The following is an 11404-nucleotide window of genomic DNA, read 5'->3' as shown; positions in this document are numbered from 1 at the left end:
GCCCCTGATCCCCAACAAGAGAAGCCACCGCAATGAGAAGCCCACGCACCACAACGAAGAGTAGCCCCTGCTCGATTCAACTAGAGAAAGACCGCATGCAGCAACAAAGACCCGCAGCCATAAATAAATAAATACATAAATAAATAATAAATATATATATTTTTAAATGTGTATATGTGTATATATATATGGAGAGAGAGAGCAAGACGGCACAAATATAGCAAAATGTTAAGGACTGGTAAAACTAGGAGAAGGGTATATGTTTCTTTTTTTTTCTTCCTATTTTATTGAGATATAATTGACCTACAGCTTAAGGTGTATAACATAATGATCTGACTTACATACAGCATAAAATGATATTCACAATGAATTTAGTGACACCCATCATATCATAGAGATACAAAATTAAAGAAACAGAAAAAATATTTTTGCCTTGGAATGAGAACTCTTAGGGTTTACTCTCTTGACAACTTTCATGTATACCCTAGAGAATACAGTGCTAATTATATTCATCATCCTGTGCATGACATCCCTAGTGCTTAGTATCTTACAACTGGAAGTCTGTACCTTTTGACTGCCTTCATCCAATTCCCCCCCCCCCACCCCGCCTCTGGTAACCACAAATCTGCTCTCTTTTTCTATGAGTTTGTTTGTTTGTTTGTTTGTTTTTGAAGTATAATTGACCTACAACACTGTTAATTCCTGTTACCCAACATGGTGATTCAATATTTCTATACATTTCAAAATGAGGGTATGTTGTTAATTGTGTTATTCTCTTAACTTTTCTATGTGTTTGATATTTTTCAAAATAAGATGGGAGGAATATTTTACTTGCTTCTTCCCTCTTTTATTTGTAGAATACTAGAAACTTCTGGTTTGATTTCAACGCTTGTATGGAAATATCTCCAGAATGTCTAAGCTGTTCTATCTTGGAGCATGGTAACAGAACTAAATCTCCTGTGTATTGATTGGATCTGTGAAGGGCATTGGGCATCCCCAGAATCAGTATCCTCTCTGTAAAGTGATTCAGGTATCAAAATGGATACCAGGTGCATACTTTGTGGGGTGAAGGGGGAAAGAGAATTGGAGAGAAATGCAAGGGAATGACTGTCAAAAAATGGATATTGACAATCAGCTGGGTGAGGAGGGAAATGAACACATGAGAGAGTCTGAAGAAGGGGGAAAAGTTGGTAGTCAGGGACTGGATAATTTAATAGAATGAAAAAGTACTGGAATGGGCTGCTTAGAGTGAGTGTGTTATAAATATAGAGGGTAGTGATCAAGGGTGAGATGCTGATGCTTCTGAAAGCATCATGTGAGCTGTAGTCAGTTATTGGCTGTGACCAAAGCTAGGGTGCAGCCATGGGAATGGTGGTCCCAGAGGGTAGAGGAGAAGATGGCTGGAAATATAGGTATTAACAGATAAGAAGAAGGGGTTCAGCATATTGTCTAAACCCAATAGGAACACACTACAAGCTTCCTGACCTTGGACAAGTCACCTTACCTCTCTGAGACTCAGTTTCCTCATCAGTAAAACAAAGATAACAGCCCTCCCTCAAAGGATGTCTGCATGTAAAGCACATAGGACAGTGCACGGTATGTGATGAGTGCCCAATGAATACCAACTACTGCCACTGGATTGAACCATTTGAAATTGCCAATATTCAATCATTTTTTCCCTCCAAAAATGGCAATTTCATAGGGTTTAATCTAATCTTATAACATTTTATTTTTTCAATAAAAGTCATGTATTATATTTCCAATGCAATATGGCTTAATACTTACTGGACTATTTTATAATTTCCTGATTTGAGGGTAGCAAAGTAGGTTGACTCAGGCCTTGGGGACCAAGCTGCTTGGAAAAAATGCAGGTACCGGCCTCTAGTGCCTCCCTCACCTGTGACCCTGGGTCTGCATGTCTTGGGCTCAGGGAGTTGATTTCTGCCAACCCATGAATGGACTTCTCTGTCTGGATGTTAGCCGGCCTCAGGGCTGGCCTCCAAAGACCTGGGCCTGGGTGATGAGCTATGTCATGGTGGTGGGGGAACCAGGATTCAAAGGGCATAAGGAGGTCATGGGGCCTGGAGCACAGGGAGGAGCTGAATCACAGCAGATACCTTAAGAATAGGGCAACTCAGATAATCTCCATGATTATGGCTTCTTGGGCAGAGGTTTCTGAGTCCCTGAGGACCTCTGAGTCAGGCTGCTTCCCTACTGTGCTAGAGAATGCCATTAACAATCTGATTATCGTCAGCACAGGATGTTGAGTTTCTCTGCTTGCTGAACATCAAGCCCCAACATCAGAGAAGAATTTGAAAATGGACTTTGTGTGCACACCAAGGAATTGCCTCAATGAAGTAGGCAGTTTTCCATAACCGTGTAGGACAAAAGTGACACATCATTGGTTTTTGGAAGTTGTTTGGCATTTTTACTCTAATTTGGAGGAGCAGAAGGAGATGGTAATAAGAAACTGGGGGTTCTTTCTTGGAAATCATTGAAACATATTTGCCGAGGCAACTATTGTGAGCTAGGTGGTGAGGGATGACCTAAACTTGAGACAGTAATAATAATTATAATTATAGCTATAGTTCATGGCGGCTATTATATGACAGGCACTATGTGAGATACTCTCATTATGTGGTCTCATTTAGCACTCACAAAAACCCTTTAAGCCATGGCCCAGAAGATGGGAAGAATTTGAGAGCATGTAGTCCAAACCAGATATGAGTCAAAGAAACCAACAAACAGACAAAGTCATCCCCAGAGTTTAAAGAGAGGCAAAGAAAAGGCACCCAGTGTAATGTGTTTGTTGAGTGGATGAATTACAGCATCAGCCAGAATTTTAAGAGACATATGAGAGGGAGATGGAGCTTCCAGTAACATTCTACTTGAAAGGAACTTGAGTATTTCCAAGTGCGGTTGTTGAGAACTTGATGACAGGGGGTCCCATCAAGATGGCATCCAAGGGCAAAAGGACAAGGATGAGAAAGCGAAGCCATACAGCAGAGAGTCTGCATTACAGTGTCCAGAGGTAAGAGAAAAGGGATACATGTCAGCCATAAAACAGATTGTCCTCTCGCCATCGTGGTTAAGGGTTCTCATTGCTTCATTGACGGTGAGGAGCTAGAAGCACCATGAGAACCCCCCAGACAGCATCTGTGATGCTTATGCTTATGCTTAAATTAACTTAATACAGTTCTTATTCCAAGACATGGAGTCAATGATTCTTGATGAACTTTAATTTCTTTTATGCATAAAATTCCAAGTTAAAGAAGCTCTCAAAATGGATTGGATCCACTTTACATGGTTAATTTAGCAGAGATTTTGGTGTTCAGAATGGGCAAGTTAGATAACCCCTCTGGACAATCTTGGTCATCTACTGCTGCTAAAACTTCCAGATATGGGAGTGGGTGGGACTAACCTATATGGGAATAGAGTGTGGAGCTAAGGGACAGTGTCTGGGACCCATGTGGGATGCACAACTAAGCACAAGTGTCTCATTGACCCAAAGGATCTGGGCAGAAAACAGAAGGCAGGGGCTGAGCAATGGAGCGGCAGGCAGAGACACCAACTCTGAACAAGTAGATTCAGGCGGAGGGGGTGAGACAAAGCCTGAGAAAGTTCCATCGGTGGACACATAATTATGTGAGTCAACAGGTTGGGACACCAGAAAAGCCGCATCTCTTGCAAAATATTAACATAATATTAATAACAATAAAAATGTAGTAGGTAGTCATTTTACTCCATCAACTTAGGTGTACAAGAAATGTTACATCTCCTATTTTTTTTAAATTAAATTTATCAGGCTGTGAGTTCCCATCCAGTTGACTGGAAATTCATTTTCAATCATTATCGGGAAATGAGTGTGGGTGAGTATTCCTCCCCCCAGGTAGCTGAAGAAGAGGCTCATGTGGGACTTATTAAATTGTAGGCAGTCCTTAATTCTTCTGTCCTAATGGTGCTTCTGGGATGCTCATTGTCAAAATCTTTATTGTCACGGTCACGGTGCCTGGCTCTCCAGTATCCATTCTAATGGGAATCCACTGTTGTCGTCTGAGCCTCTTGCTAGGGACGGTTTCCAAATGTGAGGGACTCTGCATAAATCCCTCAATGGAGAATGGATTCAAATCTATGTCATTTTTTAAAAAATATGTATTTATTTGTTTGTTTATTTTTGGCTGCGTCGGGTCTTAGCTGTGGCACGCAGACTTCTCTGTAGTTGTGGGGTGTGGGCTCCAGAGTGCGTGGGCTCCAGAGTGTGTGGGCTCTGTAGTTGCGGCACGAGGGCTTAGTTGCCCTGGCATGTGGGATCTTAGTTCCCCGACCAGGGATCGAACCTGCATCGCCTGCATTGGAAAGCGGATTCTTAACCACTGGACCACCAGGGAAGTCCCCTCCAATCTATGTCTTTCTGATCTAAAGCTCCTTCTCATGCTGACCCTAAGTACAACGTCCTTAGAGTGGGCTAGGTAGGATTAGGGTGGATCTCTGAGTAGGAGGCCCAATTTTGTCCCCCAGCTCCTCCTGAAGCATCACAGGTCCTTGATGTGTCGTTACCCCTCTGCCTATGTAATCACAGGTTGGTATTTCTCACCTGAAATTAGTGGTTTAAGTGGATAGAAAGGCAAAGGCCTTTCGTGGTCTCCGTTGAGAAGGAAGCTGTGAGTACAATCTCCATGGGGGCTTCTGTCTAAGATAAGAAGATAAAAAATACATTTGATACTTTAGAGCAATTTGATGGCTTTAGTTAGGAAGAAAATCTCTCAGCTGAAGTGGAATTAGAGTTGATCTTTTAAAAAAAAATTCGGTTTTAGCTTTTCTGAAGAAACGGCTTTCAATTCTGAAATATACGAAGCTCAGTGCAGCGGGAAATTATAGTCAATTGCCTTGAACCTTCTTGGTATGAGATTTCAGACCCATCTAGGGTTACATAATTATTTCCAATACTCAGAAACACATAAACACTTAATTTCATTGTTTGATGGGTCCTCGTTGTGGTCTTATGCTGGCCAACTCTAGAGAACTAGTTACATTCAGAGAGTTTTTTGTTCTCCCCATTATTTAAAGTTATTTTTTGAACAGGAAATATTCACATCGTTCAAAATTCAAAATGAATGAAAGGAATACCGTCAAATCTACCTCCAGACCTCTCCCAGGCACTGACATCCCCTTCCCAGAGGGAAGCACATTTTAAACAACTTGAACATTTTTTTCCAGAAATATTTTATTCATATATGAATGGCAGCATAATACACTGTTCTGCACCTTGCTTTTTTCATGTACTTAGCAATATATTTTGGTGATCTTTCCACATCAGTTCACAAAGAGTCACAATGAGTTCACTCATTCTTTTTGTCTGCATCAGATTCCATTGTATGCATGGACTCTCATTTATGTAAATCGTCATTTATCTGTGGAGTATTTAGGTAGCTTCCTTTTCTTTTTCTTTCTTTTTCTTTTTTTTGCAATTTCAATGATGCTGCACTGAATAACTTTGTTATACACATCATTTTTCACCTGTGTAAATATACCTATAGGATAAATTCCTAGAAAATGGAATTGCTGGGTTAAAGGGTATATGTATGTATAATTTTAAGAGATATTATCAGGTATCTATCCAGAGAGGCTGTTCCAATTTATATTTGTTCTAAGAATATATGAGACTTCCTATTTCCCACACTCTTATCAATACAGCATCAACTTTTTTGATCTTTGCCAATCTGACAGATGAAACAGAGCTTCTCATTTGTAGTTTTAATTTGCATTTCTCTTAGCCTGAATGATATTTTCATAAGTTTAAGAGCCAAGTTCATTTGCTTTATTATGAACAATCAATTAATATTTTTTGGTCAATTTTTATATTGGATCATTAGTTTTTTTATATTGATTTGTACTAACTCTTTATATATAAATGAAATTAGTCCTTTTTCCATGATACAAGTTGTGTGTATTTCCCCAAGTTTTTCCTTTGTGTTTTGGCTCTGCTTATGGTAGTTTTTGCAGTGCAGTGATTTTTTAAAATTTTCATATGTATTTAAAATTATTAATCTTGGACTTCCTTGGTGGCACAATGGTTAAGAATCCATCTGCCAATGCAGAGGACATGGGTTCGAGCCCTGGTCTGGGAAGATCCCACATGCCACGGAGCAACTAAGCCCGTGCGCCACGACTACTGAACCTGAGTGCCACAACTACTGAAGCCCTTGTACCTAGAGCCCATAATCCATAGCAAAGAGAAACCACCGCAGTGAGAAGCTTACGCATCGCATTTAAGAGTAGCCCCCGCTCGCCGCCTTGCCGCAACTAGAGAAAGCCCGCGTGCAGCAATGAAGACCCAATGCAGCCAAAAATAAATAAATAAATTTGTTTTTAAAAATTTAAAAATTATTAATCTTTAAAAAAAAGGTTTTGGGTTTTTGTTTCTTATTTACAAAGGCATTCCCTACTCCAAGGTTTTAAGTTCTTTTATGATTTCTTCTACTACTTTTTGAGTTTCACCTTTTACATTCACATCTTTAATGTCTAGGAAATTCATCCTGGTGTAGGCTGTGAATGCAACAGTTAGGATAAGCTCATGGTATGCTGCAGTAACAACCCGGACCCTCATCATTGGAAAGAACAAAGGCTAATTTCCTACTCATATTACATGTCCATTTTTGGTTAACAGGGGGCTCTGGGAGCCAGGCTGACAGAGAACATTGTTGGTCACTGTGCTAGGAACACAGAGGTATGGTGACTCACACCCTGGCTCTTAAAGGCTGCCTCTTGGAAGGGATACATCTAGGCTCACATTTCATTGATCAGAGCAAATCACGTGGTCAGAAGGAGAGCTGGAATATCTGTGAACAGACTCAATGATTTCGACCAGAATTATGGATCCAACTTTTATTTCCAGACGACAACTTTGTCTCAGCTCTATTTAATGACTAATCCACATTTTCTTCACTGACTTGAAATACCTTCTTTATTGTGGTCTAAATTCCATTATGAATTTGGGAGTGTTTACAGATTTTCTATTTTGTTCCATTGATCATTCTGTCTATTCATGCAGCATTTGGTTTTAATTATATGTTTTATAATTCATAAATTACAATTTCATAATTAGGAGTTTTGTAATATATTTTAATATGCTAGTCCTCTCCCAATATTTTCCTTTTTTCTTAATATTCTCTATTTTTTCATAATTTTACTGACTATTCTTGCTTGTTTATTTTTTCATATGAATTATATAATCATCTTGTTTAGTTACAGTATCCTGTTGATGTTTTTATTGAGTTCCTGGTAAATGTATAACTTAACTCGAGGAGAACTGACATTTTTACAGTGTCAAGTCTTCCTATCCAAGACCATGACGTGTCTTTCCTTTTGTTTGAAACTTCTTTTTGTTCTTCAGCAGTATTTAAAACTTTTCCTCCATCTAGAGCTTATACATTTCCCAGGTTTGTTCCTGACTGTTTTGTCAGGATTGCTATTGTATAAAAATGAATCTGTTCCTTCCTTCCTTCCTTCCTTCCTTCCTTCCTTCCTTCCTTCCATCCCCCCTTCTTCTCTTCTCTTCCTCCCTCTCCTTCTCTCTTTCTTTCTCATTATGTGTATGTGTGAAAGTTATTGATTTCTCCAAACATCTTAAAAATTATTAAACTGGAGGCGAAGATAAGGTGGGTAGGAGTGACCTAATGTTGACATCAGGGTAAGTTAGCGTTGCTCACAGCCATTTCATTCCCATATTTAACTTACATAGATCATAGGACAATGAACTTGAGCCATATGGTTGTTATTCACAAAGTTAGTTTATTTGAAAAATTAGCAAGATGGAAGCAGGTTAATATCAAGGAAAGAAGAGAATCATCTGAAAACTCCCAGTGTAAGCCACATCAGACATTTCCTAAGCGGTGAAATGAATGCAAACATCACTGGACCAGAGACCTAACAGTGCTTGAAGCCTATTAGGTACTTTATCAGATCTTTCTGGAATGAAGCTGAGTCCAGCCACAGAGTTTTAGAGCTAGAAGACGGCTTAAAATTAGCTAGAATAGTGGTTCTCAATGCTGGTTGAGGATGACCAAGGGAATTTTTGAAAAGCACTGATATCTAAGCCCACTCCAGACCAGTGACATCAGAAACTGTAGGAGTGAGGCCTGGGGAGAGAGGGGAGTAATACCTTTTAAAACTTCCCAGGTGATTTTATTGTGTAGCCAAAGTGGAGAACCCAGGGCTGTAGATCAGTGTTCTTGCTGAGCAGATGAGGAGAGAGCGGGGAAGTGGCAGGAGGTGTCTGTGGTCGAGCTGAGGCCAGAGCAAGGTCCCTGGGGTACCCAGCCCAGGTGATAGCAGCTGTGTCTTCCAAGGCTGCCGCAGGCGAGTTCCTGAGGGCTGTGGAGTTAGAATTTGTTTTACCTTGGCAGTGGCCCCATGAAGGAGGCACTACATGGTCCCAGTTTTACAAGGGGGGGATGTGAAGCCAGATCTGCAACTCATCCGAGGTGACACAGCTAAAAAGGATCAGAATTCAGAAGCCAGTTCTGCAACTCATCCGAGGTGACACAGCTAAAAAGATCAGAATTCAGGAGAGCATTGAGTAGAGTTCCCTGTGCTATACAGTAGGTTCTCATTCGTTATCTATTTTATACATAGTATCAATAGTGTATATATGTCCATCCCAATTTCCCAATTCATCCCACCCTGTCTTTCCCCCTTGGTATCCATACATTTGTTCTCTGCATCTGTGTCTCTATTTCTGCTTTGCAAATAAGATCATCTATACCAATTTTTTCAGATTCCACATATATGCGTCTACTCAATGCTCTGTGGTGACCTAAATGGGAAGGAAATCCAAAAAAGGGAATATATGTATACGTATAGCTGATTCACTTTGCAGTACAGTAGAAACTAACACAACATTGTAAAGCAGCTATACTCCAATAAAAATTTTAAAAAGAATTCAGGAGAGCACCCAGGGCTGCCTGACCCAGAGGCCCATGTGCCTCAGGCTGGCCTTTTGTTCATTCCAGCCATGAGGCCTTGGGACATTACCAGCCCCTTTCCATTCCTTGGGGGAATAACAGGTTATATAATATGGTGTTATCAGGAGTTGTTTAGATTTTAATAGTTTTATCAGTGCGATCTCTTTCTCAGTTGAAATCTTGCTTCAAGAACAGGGAGCAAGGGAGTTCCCTGGTAGCCTAGTGGTTAGGATTCCAGGCTCTCACTGCAGTGACCTGGGTTCAGTCCCTGGTCAGGGAACTGGGCTCCTGCAAGCTGTGTGGTGTGACGGAAAAAAAATAAAAATAAAAATAAAAAAGGAAATAACAGGAAGCAGAACAGCCCAGCTTGGAGCGGAGTGGGGGACACTGAGCGTCACCCACTGGCCCCCTTTGCCCCATTGTCCTGTCATCCTCCCCTCGGAGGGACATTGTTTGAAGAGCACAGGGATAAATGCTCATGGAATCTTTTCCTGCTCTAACATTAGAGGATGAAGACTGAAGAGGGAAAGAAGGAAAAGAACGAGAGGAATTCATTATTTGCTCCTCCGACGATGGACATTTAGGGTGGCCTCCAGTTCTCTGCCATGGTGAGTAGGGCTGCAGTGAATATGGGGGTGCAGATATCTCTTGGAGATCTTGATTTCAATTCTTTGGGGTAAATACTCAGAAGTGGGATTGCTGGATCATATGGGAATTCCATGTGAAGTTTTCCAAGCATCCTCCATAGCAGCTGCACCATTTATATTCCCACCAACAGTCACAAGGGTTCCAATTTCGCCACTTCACCCCCAGCACTTCTCTTTAACTTTTTGATAATGGCCATCCTAACAGGTGTGCGGCGATTTCTGGTTGCGGTTTTGATTTGCAGTTCCCTGATGATTAGTGACCCTGAACATCTTCTTCTATACTTGTTGGCCATTTGTGTGTCTTCTTTGGAGAAACGTCTATTCAAGTCCTATGTCCATTTTTAAATAGGGTTATTTCTCTTTTTGCTATTGAGTTGTAGAAGTTCCTCATATATTTTGGGTATTAACCTCTTATGAGATATGTAGTTTACAAATATTCTTTCCTATTCTGTAGGTTTGCTTTTCACTGTATACATATGATGGACCATTACTCAGCCTTAAAAATTAAAGAAATTCTGTAATAGGTGACAACGTGGATGCAACTGGAGGACATCATGCTGAGTGAAATAAGCCAGTCAGAGAAGGACACATACTGTATGATTCCACTAACATGAGGTCTCTAAAACAGCCAAACTCATTTAGAAGCAAAGAGTAGAATGATGGTTGCCAGGGACTGGTAGAGGGGAAATGGAGAATTGCTATTCAATGGATATAAAGTTGTAGTTACGCCAGATGAACAAATTCTAGAGATCTGCTGAACAATCTTGTGCCTGTAGTTAACAATACACTTTTTTAAAGTGTTGTATACTTAAAAATTTGTTAAAAGGGTAGATCTCATGTTAAATGTTCTTACTACAACAAAAGAAAAAAAAAGGAGGAATTCAGCTGGCTCGCCTCACTTCACACTGCATTTCCTCTCCAGCAGCACTTGAGTTTTTGTGTTTTCGTTTTGCCAACCCCGGATCCAGCAGACAGAGCCCCCTGCTTAGCGAGGGCCTGGTTTTAAGGGCCGCACCTTCGGAGCTCTCAGGTTACGCGCCCACCTCTCCTAACGAGCAGACGGGCATCTGGGCTGTGCGCGGGGACCAACCATATTGGACCACTTTTCTCTGTCACCCCTCCCCCAGGCTCAGGGCAATCAGAGGCCCGGATGCCAAGCCTGGTTTGGGGAGATTTTCTCCAGCAGGCCCCGTCCACCCCTGCACCCCTCCACCTCCTCCTGGTCCTGGCAGCTGCAAGGGGACCTCTAGACCTGTTAAGTGGCGGGGCTGCAGGGGCCAGGGGGCCCAGCTCCAAACGGCCTCTGGAAACAATTTCTTCTGCTCTGCTTTGGGAGTCTGTGAAATTTTCTCTCCTGTCTCCCTGCTGCCTTTCTCTGCTGCTGTCCCTGGGGTTCCACTTTCCCTCTTGCCCCATCCTGCCCCGTGTGTGTGTGTGTGTGTGTGTGTGTGTGTGTGTGTGTGACAGAGAATGGCTCTGTGTTAACACCTCTCTCCCTCTCACTTCAGTCTCCATCTCTCTCTCCCCATTTGGGAACAGCCCAGATCTGCCAAGGCTCCAGCCAGCCAGGGTCCCCCGATTGCCCACTCTGGCCCAGGCACTGCCGCACGGCCCGGAAAGATCCAGAGGTGGCCCAGACATGGCATGGTCTGTTGTCTGCATCAGAAGTGAACACAAACCACCCAGGAGGAGGGGTCAGGGCTCAGGAGAGCTGTGGAGGGCTCTGAGGGATCCGGGGTGACTTCACTTCTGTTTGGGGGGCTCAGAGGAGGGAGTTACTTAAGACTTTCTGTC

Source organism: Balaenoptera acutorostrata, chromosome 3, assembly GCF_949987535.1.
Source record: "Balaenoptera acutorostrata chromosome 3, mBalAcu1.1, whole genome shotgun sequence".
Classification (NCBI taxonomy): Eukaryota; Metazoa; Chordata; class Mammalia; order Artiodactyla; family Balaenopteridae; genus Balaenoptera; species Balaenoptera acutorostrata.
Note: the sequence above shows the minus strand (reverse complement) of the source record.